The sequence below is a fragment of the Theropithecus gelada genome, chromosome 20, assembly GCF_003255815.1.
Source record: "Theropithecus gelada isolate Dixy chromosome 20, Tgel_1.0, whole genome shotgun sequence".
In the NCBI taxonomy this organism is placed as follows: domain Eukaryota; kingdom Metazoa; phylum Chordata; class Mammalia; order Primates; family Cercopithecidae; genus Theropithecus; species Theropithecus gelada.
The window spans coordinates 27633300-27650810 of NC_037688.1; the positions used below are offsets into that span (position 1 = coordinate 27633300).

Consider the following 17511-nt stretch of genomic DNA (forward strand, 5'->3'; position numbering starts at 1 on the left):
GGGCCGGGGGCGGCGCGGCCCGGGCGCCGGGGGGCGGCGGCTTCCTGTGGGAGGGGCCTGGCGCGGCGGTTCCGGCCTCCGAGGAGGGGTGTCCCGGCTCCCGCCCGAGCGGGGTGGGCGCGCCGCGGCCCGCGCGGGGGCTGCTCCCAGATGGGCGCCCGGGCAGCCAAGGGTGCAGCTGGAGCGAGTCCTCCCGGAAGGGGAGAGGAGCTTAGGTGCCAAGGCATGGAGAGGAGCGATCTTTGTGGAGGGATCGGGACCAGGGGAAGGGGCGACTTGGAACTGAGCTGGAAGTGGGTACCTGAGAATGGGTTTATGGTGTGGAGCCAGAGGGAAGATGATGCTGCCTGGACCCCCTCTGAGAGTCTCTCCCTTCCTTACTCTTTGGAAATGATTGTTGCCGAGACTTTGATGACGGTCCCATTCAGTTTTTAAACTTCAGGAGGGATCACAGAATCTTGGTCGCTTGCTTTCCTCGCGCCCACTTAGTCCTGCGTGGGTAGGGTTTCCACTTCTTGGGAGCCTAGCCCTTCGGCTCATTTTTCTTTGAGATTTTCCCTGAACAGGCCATCATCGAGGCTTTAAAAAACAAAAAAATAAAATAAATTAAAAAAAGAAGTGTGCGCACTTTGCTCTGCCCATAACATGGCTTTTAGCTTACACTGTTGACCTAGCCCAGCGTTACCTCAGCAACATAGTGACTGCTGAAATCTTGGACAGAGGAGTGTCTACCTAGACTGCTTTATGACTTTTCCTCTTTCTTCCGTTTAAATTATTCAGTTTCCCTTAGCGTGTGACTGCTTATCTTGATTAACTGTAACTAGGTAGGGTGACTGAGAGGTCTGTGTTATGTTCCTTAGAACTGTGACCTGGATCATGATTTTGAGATTGAATACTTGTGTTAAAGCCTGTTCATCCTCCTGTTTCTCATGTTTACTAAAATTTGCAGAAGCGAAGGGAGTTTCATGACTGCAGTGTAACTGGAACGAATGTTCAAACTGGACATTCACAGCAGCCAGCGTCGTTTTGGGTTACAAGTAGGAAAAAGTACTTTCCTAATGTATTATGAGTTCAAGTTTTTGGAGTTATTTGACAAAAATTTAAAAATTAGTTTTTGTAGCAGCTTCTATGAGTGAGGTTGGGAAGGTGTTATTCTCATTTCACAAGGAACAAACAGACTTAAGAGAGACGATTTGATTTTTTAAAACAATTTATTGGTGTTTCTTGTTTGCTGGCCTCTTTTCTTCCTGCTAGATTGCAAATCCTTCAAGGGCAGATTTCATATTTTCTTTGGCTCCTAGCCTAGTGCCTGGTATGTTGTGGGCACTTGATAAATATTTGGTGAATAAATGCATTTCTAAAAGTCACACTGGCATAAGTGGTGATAAGGGGTTTGAACCCAAGTCTTCTACTCTTTCTCTTGTCAGACAAGCTTGTGATTATCTGTGTTACTGGTCCATATGAAGATAGGCTCGAGAGAAAGACTTGGATTGGCTTCTCAGTCTCTTTCACTTCATGATTACTTTCGCATTTGCAAAGAGCATATACCAACATCTCACTTAACCTTCCCTGTGAAATTGGGGTGGTCAGTATTGTCCCTGTATCACAGATGAAGAGACTGAGGCTTAGTGAAGTCTTTACTTTAGATCCCAGAGCTAGTAAATGAGTAGGCACTCAAGCCCAGGCCCTTAATCCTTAGACCCATTCTTTTTCATTTATTGACACAATAGAAAAATTTATTTTTATTTTATTTGGAGACAGGGTCTCACTCTGTTGCCCAGGCTGGAGTGCAGTGGCACGATCACTGCTCACTGTAACCTTGACCTGCCTGGGCTCGGGTGATCCTCACATGTCAGCCTCCCAAACAGCTGGGGCAACAGGTGGGTGTCACCTCGCCTGGCTAATTTTTGTAGAGACAAGGGTTTTGCTATGTTGCCCAGGCTGTTTTCAAACTCCTGGGCTCAAGCAGTCCTCCCACCTCGGCCTCTCAAAGTGTTGCAAGTACAGACGTAAGCCACCATGCCCAACTGAAAGTTTTACATAATTTTTCAGGAATAAAAAGTGTGACATTTAAAGGAAAAAGATCACACAGAAAAAGTTGTGAATGTAGAATGTGAGTAAATGAAGTTTAGAAAATGCTGTACTCTACCATAGCTTCCTCTTCCTGGGAAAACATTCTTTCTTTCAATGAATATTTATAAGTACCCCCTGTGTCTTTGCTAAGCATTGTTGTACAGTTCAGTATGGTGTACACTAGCCACATGGGGCTGTTGAGCACAGCAGCTATGCCGTGAGCATAAAATACATTCTGGATTTTGAAGACTTAGCATGAAGAAAAAGTAAAATGTCTCGCTGATACCTTTTATGTTGTAGTAAATGATCATATAATATGTGTAAACATATATGGTAACATTTTGGATTTATCGGGTTAAATACAACATAATTATAAATAGTTGGTTGGACATGGTGGCTCATGCCTATAATTCCAGCACTTCGGGAGGCCAAGGTGGATGGATTTCTTGAGCCCAGGAACTTGGGACAAGCCTGGGCAACATGGCGAAACCCTGTCTCTACAAAAAATACAAAAATTAGCCAGGTGCAGTGGCGCCCGCCTGGCTACTCAGGAGGCTGAGGTGGGAGGATCACCCAAGCCTGGGGAGGTGGAGGCTGCAGTGAGTTGTGATCGTGCCACTCACTGTACTCTAGCCTAGGTGACAGAGTGAGACCCTGTCTCAAAAAAAGAAAAAGAAAAAAAGTTTCACCTTTTTGTCTTTTTCCCCCACTTAACCTTGACTTGACACCAATACTTTTTTCTTTTTAAAATGTGTTTCCTAGAAAAATAAAAAATTATAAATGTGGCTTGCACTTGTGGCTCCCATCTTATTTCTATTGGACAAACCTGTTCTGAATGCCAGAAATATAGCAGTACAAGAAAGGCAAGGATCCCCACCCTTGCAGATCTTCAATTTGATTAGAGAAGGCCACATTGATAACTAAGTAGAATATGTATTACGTTGTAATAAAGCAGGGAAGAGGGATGTAGGTTGCAGTTTAAATAGGATCCTGGCCAGGTGCGGTGGCTCATGTCTGTCATCCCAGCACTTTTGGAGGCTGAGGCGGGCGGATCACTTGAGGTCAGGATTTCAAGACCAGCTTCAACAACATGGTGAAACCCCATCCCTACCCAAAATACAAAAATTAGCTGGGCTTGATGGCACATGCCTGTAATTCCAGCTACTCGGGAGGCTGAGGCACGAGAATTGCTTGAACTCGGGAGGTGGAGGTTGCAGTGAACCAAGATCGCGCCACTGCACTCCAGGCTGGGTGACAAAGCGAGACTCCGTCTTGCTTTTGTAGAGATGGGGAGTGGAGGGGAGGGGGTCTCACTGTTGCCCAGGCTGGTCTTCAACACTTGGCCTCAAGCCATCCTCCTGCCTTGGCCTCCCAAAGTGCTGAGATTACAGGCGTGAACCATTGCACCTGGCTCAGTCTCTTAACTCTAAATACTATCCACATGCTAACAGCTTCCATGTGTATGTCTAGCCTGGGCCTGTCTCCAGACTTCTAGATCCAATTGTCCACAATATCTTCATGTGGATTCCTATCAGGCATTTTATAATCAACATCAACAAAATTGAGCCCCAACCCTGCCCGTCATCTAGCCTTCCGCATCTCAGTGAATGACAACTCCATTCCTCCAGTTGTTCAAGCCAAAGACCTTGGAGTCACCCTTGACTCGTCTCTTCCTCTCACACCCCACATCGAACTCAGCTTGTCCACAAAGCCTACTGGCTGTACTTCAGAGTACACGCTGGATGCATCTTTCCCCTGGATGATGGCAACAGCCTCCTAACTTGTCTCCCTCTTCCACCCTGGCTGGCCTTCACTTTCTCCACACAGGACCCGGGCAAGTCTGTTAAAAGGCAGGATGGATCCTGTCCACTCCACTGCCCAACTCAAACCCTCCAATTGTCCCAGCTTAACTGGAGTGAAAACCAATACCCTACAGTGGCCTGCAAGCCTTCCATGACCTGATCTCTCCTCCCACACCCACCACCATCCCGACCTCCTCTCTCCACTCCTGCTCACTCAATCCCCTCCAGCCACACTGGCCTCCTGACGGGTCCCAAAACCTGCCAGGGGTGCTCCTTCTTTGGGGCTTTCGAACTCTGCCTGGACCCCTTTGCCCCCATTCAGCCACACGTCCCCTTCCTTCCCTCACCTCCTCAGATCTTTACTCAGCCATTACCTTCAGAGAGAGGCTTTTCTAGAGATCCTCTATTTATTTTATTTTATTATTTTTGGAGTCTTGTTCTGTTGCCCAGGCTGGAGTGCAGTGGTACGATCTTGGCTCACTGCAACTTTCGCCTCCCAGGTTCAAGTGACTCTCTTGCCTCAGCCTCCCGAGTAGCTGGGATCACAGGCATCCACCACTATGTCCAACTAATTTTTGTATTTATTAGAGATGGGGTTTCACCAGGTTGGCCAGGCTAGCCTCAAAATCCTGACCTCAAGTGATCTGCCTGCCTCGGCTTCCCAAAGTGCTGGAATAGTGTTTTTGTTTTTTTTTAAATCTTTTTGAAAACCACAAGCTAATGTGTTTCTTTTTTCTTAAGGAGGCTACTCTTCCAACTGTGCATCTTTGTAGCACCCCTGAAATCAATTTGAGTGCCAATTTCTGTAATTAGTCTGGCTTCCTGGGTTGGCATCCAGTTTAGAGGCCTCCAGGATGGATGGATAATGGGCTTTTTATGTTTAAAATATGTATTGGTTTTTTCAAACATGTATTGAGTGCATGTTGTTAGGCATCCCACCATTTTATACATTTAACCTTGTTGAGGTGAAGTGACCCTCACGAGGTCAGGTAGCTAAGAAATGAAAGAGATAGCCATTTGAATCTTGGTCTTCAGAGTCCAGATCTGGTCCTTCTACCACTTACCATTAGTAAGATGCGTGGGAATGGCTATAAGAACATAAACTCCCATTGGCATCAAATCAGTGAGTTGCTTTTGAGCGACTTTGAGTCCCTTAGGACTATTATGTGTCACAGGCAGAAAGGGAATTTATCAGGTAAAGAAAGGCAGATTTATTAAAGTATGAAAACACGTTGCAAGAAAGCAATGGGCAGCACAGCAGCGAAGGGACTGTCTGCAAAGAGGCAGGGGATGGAGGGAAGTTTTACAGGGTGGTGCTGGAGGGGACTGTGTGGGGATCGATGTGTCTGAGGGCTGTTTGTGATTAATCATTTCTCAGAACAACTGTCCATGGTTTTCCCCCACCTGGGGCCCCTTCCTCTTTGCTGTTTACTTATCTTATTAGGACTCCACATTATAGACCCTGAAATTTCTTTTTTTTGTTTGTTTTGTTTTTGAGACAAGGTCTCATTCTGTCACCCAGGCTGAAGTACAGTGGCATGATCATGGCCCACTGCAGCCTCAACCTTTTGAGCTCAAGTGATCCTCCCATCTTAGCCTTCCAAGTAGCTGAGACTGTAGGTATGTGCCACCACGCCTAGCTAATTTTTAAATTTTTTGTAGAGATGGGATCCCACTGTGTTTCTCAGACTGGTCTTGACCTCCTGGGCTCAAGTGATCCTCCTGCCTCAGCCTCCCAAAGTGTTTGGGATTACTGGTGTGAGCCACCATACCTGGCTAGGGCTCTGGAATTTCTGAGAGATGGGAACAAAAGGGAAGATGTTTCCCCCTGGATGATGTGACAGGTTAGATTCTAACCAAAATCTTTTTAGGAGGTTGCGGTTCCCTGTTTTTCACCCCACCGCAGTTTATAGCAAATATTCAGTGATTTAAATCATTACTACTAATAATAACTATTAGGAAAATACCAGCCGGGCATGGTGGCTCACGCCTATAGTCCCAGTACTTTGGGAGGCCGAGGTGGGTGGATCACCTGAAGTCAGGAGTTTGAGACTAGCCTGGTCAACATGATGAAACCCTGTCTCTACTAAAAATACAAAAAATTAGCCAGGTGTGGTGGCAGACAGCTGTAATCCCAGTTACTTGGGAGCCTGAGGCAGGAGAATCGCTTGAACCCAGGAGGCAGAGGTTGCAGTGAGCCAAGATTGCATCACTGCCCTCCAGCCTGGGCAACGAGAGTGAAACTCCACCTCAAAAATAATTAAATAAATAAAAAAATAACAAGTATCAAGACATGGCAGTCCTGACCTAGGGGCCGTCCTCTTCCTCAAGTCACCCATGCCTTTTGCTTCTTGTTTTGTCTTCAGATCTGCCTTCCACTCGGCCTCTTTTATTCTTAGCTTATAATTCCACGGGGCTTCCAATAGTGTACCTCCCTGCTCCCTCCCGTTTTCTCTTTTTCCGTGCTTAGTCTTTGTAAGGATGTCATTTGGCAAAGTTCATTCTGTTTGATTGTTTTTCAATATGGGCCTTTGGAGAATGGAAGGTAGTAACTCAATGCTGGGCAGAGGAAGGAGGCCAAGAAAGAAGCATTAGTGTTGGAGTAGCATGAGCCTGTGAAGAAAATGAGAATCTTTTGGACAGAGCTTTTCCTTGTATATCTTTCAAGAAATGGGTACAGGCCGGGCACAGTGGCTCACACCTGTAATCCCAGCACTTTGGGAGGCCGAGGCGGATGGATCATGAGGGCAGGAGATCGAGACCATCCTGGCTAATGTGGTGAAACCCATCTCTAGTAAAAATACTAAAAACTAGCCGGGCATGGTGGCGGGCGCCTGTAATCCTGCTACTTGGAAGGATGAGGCAAGAGAATCTCTTGAACCCAGGAGGTGGAGGTTTGCAGTGAGCCGAGATCACACCACTGCACTCCAGCCTGGGCGACAGAGCGGGACTCCATCTCAAAAAAAAAAAAAAAAAAAAGAAAAAAAAAAAAAAGAAAGAAGCTCTGCCTGTTTCTACAAGAGCTGGTTAATTAGAAATAAAATCTTTGTGAACCCATGGATTATATTGAAAAATTTTTTTTTTTTTTAAAATTTTTTGTTGTATTTTTTTTTTGAGACGGAGTCTCGCTCTGTAGCCCAGGCTGGAGTACAGTGGCCGGATCTCAGCTCACTGCAAGCTCCGCCTCCCAGGTTCACGCCATTCTCCTGCCTCAGCCTCCCGAGTAGCTGGGACTACAGGTGCCTGCCACCTCGCCCGGCTAGTTTTTTGTATTTTTAGTAGAGACGGGGTTTCACCGTGTTAGCCAGGATGGTCTCGATCTCCTGACCTCGTGATCCGCCCATCTCGGCCTCCCAAAGTGCTGGGATTACAGGCTTGAGCCACCGCGCCCGGCCGAAAAAAATTTTTTTTAAACAAGAAATAAAATCTTGATACTAGTGAGTAATTTCTGCTTTTCCCTGGCTCCTTCTACACAGGTCTTTTCATCTCAAGATCAATGTTCATTGGTTTCTTGACTCAAAGCTGGGTGAAGAATTTTAGGAATTGAGGTGCTTATAATGCCAGAGCCTAGAATTTCAGGACCGAGAAGGGGTTTCATTTGGAGTTGATATTTGAAGAGCTCTTACTCTGTGTCCTCTGCTTTACCTGAACTCGTGTAGTCAGTAGAATAATCTTAGAAAGTAAGTACTATTATTATTGGGTTCATTTCACAGATGAGAAAACTGAGATTTAGAGAGGGTAGGTATGATTTTGTGAAATATATATTTAGTCTTCCTCCCCTTTCCTGACCTATAACTCCTAAAATCCTTGAAATCTCCCAAGTGATCAGTGTCTTTTTTTTTTTTTTTTGAAATAGAATCTTGATGTGTCACCCAGGCTAGAGTGCAGTAGCGTAATCTTGGCTCACTGCAGCCTCTGCCTCCCGGGTTGAAGCGATTCTCATGTCTCAGCCTCCCGAGTAGCTGGGGCTACAGGCACATGCCACCACACCCAGCTAATTTTTGTATTTTTAGTAGAGATGGGATTCCGCCATGTTGCCCAGGCTGGTCTCGAACTCCTGAGCTCAGGTGATCCATGCGCCTCGACCTCCCAAAGTGCTGGGATTACAGGTGTGAGCCACTGCACCTGGCCAGTGTCTTTTTGTGTGCTAATAATTGACCTTTGGTTGGGGACTCCTGGATAGTCTCAGGATGAGGGGGCCGGTGGCCAGGGAAGCCAGCCTTATGGTTAGAGTGTTGGAACTTTTAGTCCTACACCCAGCCTCTGGGACAGGGAGAGGAACTGAAGGTTGACTTGATCTCCAGTGGCCAGTGACTTAATTGATTATGGCTGCGTAATGAAACTTCCATAAAATCCCTGAAGGACTGGGTTTGGGGAGCTTCTGGATGGCTGAACGCCTGGAGTTTCTCAGAGGATGGCGTCCCCAGGGAGGGCTTGGAGGCTCTGCACCCCTTTTCACATGCCTCACCCTAGCACCTCTTCATTTGTATCCTTCATAATATCCTTTATAATAAATCAGTAAATACAAATAAAGTGTGTCCTTGAGTCCTGTGAGCCACTCTAGCAAATTTATCCATCCTAAGAACTTTGATTTATAGCGGGTCGGTCGGCAGCACTGGTAAAACAACCTGGAGCTTGCAATTGACATTGCAAGTCGGGGGCAGTCTTGGGGACTAAACTTGTGGGATCTGATGCTACTTCCAGGTGGATAGTGTAGGAACTGAATTGGAGGACACCAGCTGGTGTCTGCCAGCTGCAGAATTGATTGCTTGCTTGGTGTATGGGGCTTCCGCACATCTGGTGTCAGAAGTATGCTGTGGGGCTGGGCGTGGTGGCTCGTGCCTTGTAATCCCAGCACTTTGGGAGGCAGAGGTAGGAGGATCTCTTGAGCCCAGGAGTTTTAGACCAACCCGGGCAGCATAGTGAGATCCTGTCTCTAAATATTTTTTGAAAAAATCAAAGGTAGTATTCTGTGTAGTGAGAGTATAGCAGGAAGAAACTGAGTTTGCTTTTTCCTCTCCATCCTCTCAGTAAGTAACTTGCTCAGGATCACTCAAAGGCAAATGGATGGTTCAGTTTATTAGCCTCCAGAAGATTGACAGGTGTTAAAGGTTGTTGCTGAAGTAGGGTGATGAAAGTGATCAGGTGCTTCAGATATTGCAGGAGCTGCCACGTGCTCAATCTGATGTGTGGTTGTTTTCTCCTGTCAAAAGTTCTTTTTTTTTTTCTTTTTTGAGACAGAGTCTTGCTCTGTCACGCAGGTTGAAGTGCAGTGGTGCCATCTCCGCTCACTACAAGCTCCATTTCCCGAGTTCATGCCATTCTCATGCCTCAGCCTCCCGAGTAGCTGGGACTACAGGCACATACCACCATGCCCGGCTAATTTTTGTTCTATTTTTTAGTAGAGACAGGGTTTCAGCATGTTAGCCAGGATGGTCTCGATCTCCTGACCTCATGATCCGCCTGCCTCGGCCTCCCAAAGTGCTGGGATTACAGACGTGAGGCACTGCGCCTGGCCCTGTCAAAAGTTCTTTAAGAATTACTATTATTTTTCTTTTTGAAATGAAATCTCGCTCTGTCCCCCAGGCTGGAGGGCGGTGGTGCTATCTCAGCTCACTGCAACCTCTGCCTCCCGGGTTCAAGCGATTCTCTTGCCTCAGTTCCTGAGTAGCTGGGATTACAGGTGCCTGCCACTATGCCTGACTAATTTTTGTATTTTTAGTAGAGATGGGGTTTCACCATGTTGGCCAGGCTGGTCTCGAAATCCTGACCTCGGGATCCACCCGCCTGGGCCTCCTCAAGTGCTGGGATTACAGGCGTAAGCCTCCGAGCCTGGAGGACTGTAGCTTTGTAGTAAGTTTTGAAATTGGAAAGTGTTAGTCTTCAAACTTTGTTCTTTTTCAAGATTGTTTTGGCATTCTGGGTTCCTTGCATTTCCTTACTTTAGGGTAAGCTTGTCAATTGCTGAAAAACAATTCGGTTTTTCTTTTTGTTTGTTTTTGTATCTGGCTTTGTGGCCAAGGAGTTCCTCAATGGTTGTTGACATTTAGGTGTGAAGTACCCATGGGCTGATCTGCTCTCTGTGCTAGGACCAGTGCAAGTGCAGAAGGTGAGTTGGGTGGGGGAAATTGACCTCTTCAGTTTATAATGTAGACTTTCACTGTCTCCCTGGGTCAGTATGGTGCCTTATCCCTATTGTCAGCTGTGCCTGAAGCCTTGAGTTTGGTTTCGCCTATTGAGAAACTAAAAGTCTTTTTATTTATTTATTTATTTTTTTCCAAGACAGAGTCTCGCTCTTGTTGCCCAGGCTGGAGTGCAATGATGTGATCTTAGCTCACCACAACCTCTGTCTCCCGGGTTTAAGCTATTCTCCTGCCTTGGCCTATCCCAAGTAGCTGGGATTACAGGCATGCACCACCACGCCTGGCTAATTTTGTGTTTTTAGTAAAGACAGGGTTTCACCATATTGGTCAGGCTGGTCTTGAACTCCTGAACTCGGGTGATCCGCCCGCCTTGGCCTCCCAAAGTGCTGGACTAAAAGTCTCTGCTTGGGATTAGGAAGGGGCAACTGCTTGGTTGAACTGGGTGGGGAGGGGACTCTGGGACTCTAATCGTTCCCAAGATAGGCTTTTGCGAGTCCTCCTGTTTTTAGCCTCACTTCTACCCTTACTTTCAGAGGTACCTGGTTACCACTGATGCAGGGCAGGTGAGCGCCCAAACTGGGGGGTTAGTCTGGCTGGATTCTTGGCTTTGCCCTAGAAAGAATTGAAGGACAAGCTGGTAGTAGAAGAAAACAGCTTTATTGAGGCAGCGGAGTTACAGCTCCGTGACTGCTCCTGCAGAGCAGGGCTACTCCATAGGCAGTGTGTCCTGAGTAGCAGCTCAGGGACAATTTTGCTGTTGTATTTATACCCAGTTTTAATTATATGCAAATTAAGGGGTGGGCTATTAGACATTTCTAGAAAAGTGGGGGTAACTTCTGGAGCATTACCATGGCATTGGCACACTGTCGTGGCACTGGTGGGTGTGTCTTTTGGGGAGGTGCTTTTGGTGCCTCTTCCCTGTTTCAGCCAGTCTTCAGTCTGGTGCTGAGCCGAGACCTGCCTCCTGCCTCACCACCAATTATTGACGCTTTCTGGAATTCTTCATTGCCAGTCCACTTTCCTCCTGTTGACCTCTCTCGTGGGCAGCTAAGTTTCAGTTTCGACACACTGGAACCATTTTCCAAAATTTTGCTGCTATTTCTGTTGTTTTTTTTTTCCCTTCTTTCTGTGGGTTTTCACCTTTTTGTATTGCTTTCCTGTCATTTTGGTGAAGTTTGAGAAGGGAACAGAGATAAATGTATGTGTAATCTGCTGTGTGTATTGAGAGCTCCTAGAAGGCTAAGGGAAGAACTGGCCTCTGGGAAGACACAAGTGCTGCTACTACTTTGTTTCCTTAGCAACAGTCCTGATTCCTGATGGGGGAGCTCCTTCATTGTATTCTGTTCCTACTGATACACATTGCTCCTTTTTTTTTTTTTTTTTTGAGATGAGTCTCATGCTGTCGCTCAGGCTGGAGTGCAGTGGCGCAATCTTGGCTCACTGCAACCTTTGCCTCCCAGGTTCAAGTGATTCTCCTGCCTCAGCCTCCCGAGTAGCTGGGATTACAGGCACCCACTACCACGCCCAGCTAATTTTTTTATTTTTAGTAAAGATTGGGTTTCACTGTGTTGGCCAGGCTGATCTCGAACTCCTGACCTCGTGTGATCCACCCACTTCGGCTTCCCAAAGCGCTAGGATTACAGGCATGAGCCACCATGCCTGGCCTCCTTTTTAAATTTATTTTTTATTTTTATTTATTTATTTTTTTAAACAGGGTCTTCCTCTGTTGCTCAGGCTGGAGTGCAGTGGAGTGATTATAGCTCACTGCAGCCTCGACCTCTTGGGTTCCGGTGATTTCCCACCTCAGCCTCCCGAGTAGCTGGAACTACAGGCACGCACCACCATGTCTGACTAATTTTTTGTAGAAATGGGGTTTCTCCGTGTTGCCTAGACTGGTTTCGAATTCCTGGGCTCAAGCAGTCTGCCCATAGCCTCCCAAAGTGCTGGGATTACAGGCATGAGCCACTATACCCGGCTGCCCCAGTTTTTCATTTGCACAATTTTCTATGCAAATTTTTTGCATCTTTTTAGTTCAGCCAAATTAGCTGAGGTCTAAAGTACTCCTTTTAGTGCAGTCACATTAGTTGAGGTTTCAACAAATTCATTAACACTAAACCAGTGGTCCTCAACTCAGCTTCATATTAGGATCACTTGGGGAATTTTTAAATAACACACCTGTCCCTGGCCTACCCCAGACCAATTAAATGGGAATCTCTGAGGGTGGGGTTTGGTGGTCAGTGTTGTTTTTTTTAATGCCCCCCAGATAATTCAGATGTCTAGGAAGGATGGAGAACCACTGCTCCAAGGCATCTGATCCTTCATTAAGGATAATTTAACCTAACTCTACACATTCAATTGCATCTGTTATCTTATTGTTATCCTCTCCATCTTACGTTTCCTGCCAACATTGACCCCTTTCCTTCCTTATATTCCCCAGATATGCTGTCATCTCAACAGCATTTGCTTATACCTTTTTTTTTTTTTTGAGACAGGGTCTTGCTCTGTCACCTATGCTGGAGTGCAGTGGCGTGATCATAGCTCACTGCAGCCTCGACCTCCCAGGCTCAAGCGATCCTCCCACCTCAGCCTCCCAAGTAACTGTGACTACAGGCATGTGCCACCATGACTAATTTTTGTGGTTTTTGTTGAGACGAGGTTTTGCCATATTCAGGCTGGTCTCGAACTCCTGGACTCAAGTGATCCACCTCCCTTGGCCTCCTAAGGTGCTGGGATTACGTGCGTGAGCCACCGCAGCTGGCCATCGTACCCTTTTATCTACCTGAATGTTCTGCAGATACTCTCAGTTTCTTCCTTCAGCTTCTTCAGATCTTTGCTCAGATGTCACCTTCGCAGTGAGACCTTCCTGTTCATGCCTTTTCAATTTCTATTTTGGCCGGGTGCGGTGGCTTACACCTATAATCCCATCACTTTGGGAGGCTAAGGCAGGAGGATTGCTTGAGCCCAGGAGTTCAAGACCAGCCTGGCCAACTTGGTAAAATCCTATCTCTACTAAAAATACCAAAACGAGCCGGACATGGTGGCATGTGCCTGTAACCCTAGCTACTCAGGAGGCTGAGGCATGAGAATCACTTGAATCCAGGAGGTGGAGGTTGCAGTGAGCTGAGATCACGCCACAGCACTCCAGCCTGGGCGACAGAGCAAGACTTTGTCTCAAAAACAAAAAAACAAAAAAACAAAAAAAACCAGTGAAAAGCATGCAAATTTATTTAATATAAATTTACATGACACGAGAGGCATTATAAGGAAATTAAGACCTGGAGAAACATGATGTTGTGTATTTATGTTTAGGTTTGATGACGAGTGGACAATCGTGGAGAAATATGATTGGACAAAAGGGGTATGATTGACTGGTAATACACTGGGGGAAATTTAACAAGTCCTATTTGTTCAGATTCTTTTCTGTGTCCTATTGTCTTCAGAGATAAGGATATTCCTTTCCTTGGGGTATAAGGAGGGCATCTCTCGAAGGAGGGTCATATGACCTGTTTCAGGGGAAGGTCAGAAAAATCTTTCATAGGCTTTAAGACCTGCTTTAGGGGAGAAGGGTGAGAGGAAGCTGAGAGCGACTTCCTGCTTTTCCTGTTTTCTTAAATGCCAAGGTGTCATGTTTTGGGGTAAGGTATCTTAAACCCCATCAGCCATGTCCTGTCTACTGATGAGCCCATCAAGGCATTCTTCTCTTCTATTACATATAAAATATGTGCATATATGATACATACATATGTGTGTATATATATACATATGTATATATGCACATATTTTATCTGTATACATGTACATTTATTTGCTAAAACTTTTTGTGAAATAATGCTTTCCTTAATGTGTGATATACTTTTATATTTTCTTTTCTGATTTGAAACGGAGTCTTACTCCGTCACCCAGGCTGGAGTGCAGTGGTGCCATCTTGGCTCACTGCAGCCTCCGCATCTTGGGTTCAAGCAGTTCTCCTGCCTCAGCCTCCTTAGTAAGTGGGATTACAGGCATCCGCCACCACTCCTGACCTCAAGCAATCCACCCACCTCAGCCTCCCAAAGTGCTGGGATTACAGGTGTGAGCCACCATGCTCGGCCTATATTTTCTTTTAAAAAAATCTTTTTATTTATTTTACTTTGGTATACAACTTTTATATTTTCTACCCTATTTGTTTATATTTTATTTTTAAAGTGCTTGTCAAGATTTATGTAGAGGATAGTTCAGAGGAAATATGTTAGTTGTATTTCTATTATATATAAATATGTTATTTATATTTTTGAGACCAAATATGGTGGCTCATACTTGTAATCCCATCACTTTGGGAGGCTGAGGTGGGAGGATCGCCTGAGCTCAAGAGTTCCAGATCAGCCTGAACAACATAGGGACCCCCTTCATCTGTACAAAAAATTTAAAAAATTAGGTGAGTCTAGTGGCTGGTGCCTGTAGTTCCAGCCGTTTAGGAGGCTGAGGTGAGAGGATTGCTTGAGCCCAGGAGGTTGAGGCTGAAGTGAGCCATGATTGTGCCACTGTACTCCAGCTTGGGGTGACACCTTGTCTCAAATATATATATATATACTTTATGTATATATATACTTTATATATATATACACTTTATGTATATATATACACACATACATAGATACACACACACATATATACACACACACACTTATGCTATAAATATATGTGTGTGTGTGTGTGTGTATATATATATATATATATTTTTTGAGAAATTTCAGTAGATCTACCAGACTTAGTAAAGGGGAACATTTTGACTTTCCCATCCCCCTCCCAATAAGTCCATTAGTTTCTTCAATAATGAAATACTTTGTTCATCTGGTAACCTTTAGTGATATTTTCAACATTGCCCCCCATTCTCCCTCTTCCTGCCCCAAGCTTATGCTCACTCAGAGTTTTGGAGTGATTAGGGTGCAATTACTTTCCATGACTATTAGCAGGGGAGAAATTACTTGAGTACATGTACAGAGTCATCTGTATGTGTTGCTGAGACAGAGTGTAAAGTCTGGGCCTCAGGTTTCCCAAGCTTCTTGTAGTGGACAGTGGGGATTTGGATCTGATATGCATTTGGAACCTTGTCTAAGATGGGAAGCAAAAGCTAAGAGGTTGAAAGTACTTTGATGGGGATGGGATCTGTTCCTTTCTATAGTTATGGTTATTTTTCTTGAGACAGAGTCTCACTCTGTCGCCCAGGCTGAAGTATAGTGGCGTGATCTCGGCTCACTGCAACATCCGCTTCCTGGGTTCAAGCGATTCTCCTGCCTCAGCCTCCTGAGTAGCTGGGATTATAATTGCACCACCACTCCTGGCTAATTTTTGTACTTTTCATAGAGACGGGGTCTCACCATGTTGGCCAGGCTGGTCTCAAACTCCTGCCCTCAAGTGATCCGCCTGCCTCCGCCTCCCAAAGTGCTAGAATTACAGGTGTGAGCTATCACACCTGGCTGGTTATTTATTTTTTTGAGAAGGAGTCTCATTCTGTCACCCAGGCTGGAGTGCAGTGGTGCAATCTTGGCTCACTGCAACCTCTACCTCCCGGGTTCAAGCAATTCTCCTGCCTCAGCCTCCCAAGTAGCTGGCATTACAGGCGCCCGCCACCACGCCTGGCTAATTTTTTGTATTTTTAGTAGAGATGGGGTTTTGCCATGTTGGCCAGGCTGGTCTCAAACTTCTGACCTCAGGTGATCCACCCGCCTCGGCCTCCCAAAGTGCTGGGATTATAGGCGTGAGGCACTGCGCCTGGCCCCGGCCAGTTATTTCTCTTTATGCATCAATTGGAAAGGTTTTCTAATTCCAAATGCTTATAGTATATAATGTCAGGGTGGTATCTTGCTAATTAGATCTGGAACTCCAGACGAAGCTCTATAGAATAACATGGATTACTGTTTATTAACAGTGGTCTGCAGTTTTAAAAGACACTGGAGAAAGAAAACATGGTGATGTTAACTACCCTGTTTCTCCTGCCTTCCCAGTTGTCTTTGTTCCTTCTGAGCCTTCTTTAGAATTTATCTGATTGTTTTAGTTTTGCAGCCATGAAGTGTAGATGAAAAAATCTGGTCTTTTTCCTGTTGAACAGGACATGTATGGGCTTCAAGTTTCATTCTTTAAGAGTTAGGACCAAAGGCTCAAAACTGCTACAGTTCAGGAGAATAAGATAGTTTAAAAACTACCATTAGTTGAGTTGCCTTAGGAAAGAAAGAATCCCAATAGAAGTAAAGATTTCTAAAATATTCTTTTATTTTTAAAGTCTATAAATAATAGATTTCCAGCTTTTAGTGCTTTAACCCCTGTTAACTAAAAGCCCCAAGGCTCAATTTAAAATTATTTATAATATTTCCTGCATTATTCAAGATACAATCTTTTGCTTCCCCTTAAAATTATTTTTAAATTATGAAAGAGATCAAACATATAAAATGGTTCAGAGATGAAGATAACAGTCATAAAAACCACCATCTGGATTTAATGAATATGAACATTTTACCATTTTTGCTCCAGAACTTTTTTCTTTGAAAGATAAAATGTTGCAGATACAGTTGAGGTTCCTTTGGTCTCTTTCCTCACTCCAATTCCCCTGCTCCCTCCTCCCCTACCCTAGAGGGAGCTTCTGTTCTGAACTTGGTGTGGTTCCTTCCCGTCGTGCTTTTATACTTTTAAACATTTGTGTGTTCACAACAACAACATATATAGTTGTTTTGTGTAAGCTCAAGTGTACGCCGTAGATACTGTACTAAGGCTGCCACGTGCTTTTTTTTTCCCCCTCTTGACATTATCGTTTGGGATTTGTACATGTGGATTAAATTCATATATTTCAGGTACGATATACATAGCTTTCCATTTTAGAAATATATCACAATGTATCCATTCCCCCATTGATGGGTATTTAAGTTGTTTATAATTTTTTACCATTACAAATACTGCTATGATGAACATCCTTGAACATGGCCTCTTTTGTGTGTGTTGGAGAATTTCTCCCTCTGCAAATGCCTGGGAGGAGAATCCTGGTGGGTCCAGAATTATGTGTCTTTAACTCTGCCGGAGGTTGTCAGTTACCATCTCATGTGCGCTGCCTCCGCAGGCATGTAAGACTTCTCACCAACACTTATTGTCAGGCTTCTCATCCCTTTCTAATCTGATGGGTAGCAAAGAGAGTTGACCTTTTTACTGTTTTGCCAAGACAAATTTAGCCTAAGGGAATCAAAACATCATCTTTTTGTCCTGGTGAAATGGCTCATGCCTGTAATGCCAGCACTTTGGAAGGTGGGGCTGAGAGGATTGCCTGAGGCCAGGAGTTCAAGACTGGCCTGGGCAAGATGGTGAGATCCTATCTCTACAAAAAATAAATACATAAATAAATAAAAAAGGAAAAAAAGTAGCTGGATGTGGTGGCACATGCCTGTAGTTCCAGCTGCTCAGGAGGCTGAGGCGGGAGGATCACTGGAACCCAGGAGGTCAAGGTTGTAGTGAGCTATGATCATGTCACT

The 17511-nt window shown here is 45.0% G+C and overlaps 1 protein-coding gene across 3 annotated transcripts in view; it reads left to right on the plus strand.

The window, feature by feature from the left end:
• The window catches only part of WWP2 (WW domain containing E3 ubiquitin protein ligase 2), a 181301-nt gene that overhangs the window by 453 nt on the left and 163337 nt on the right, over positions 1 to 17511 (plus strand). The window lies entirely within an intron of this gene.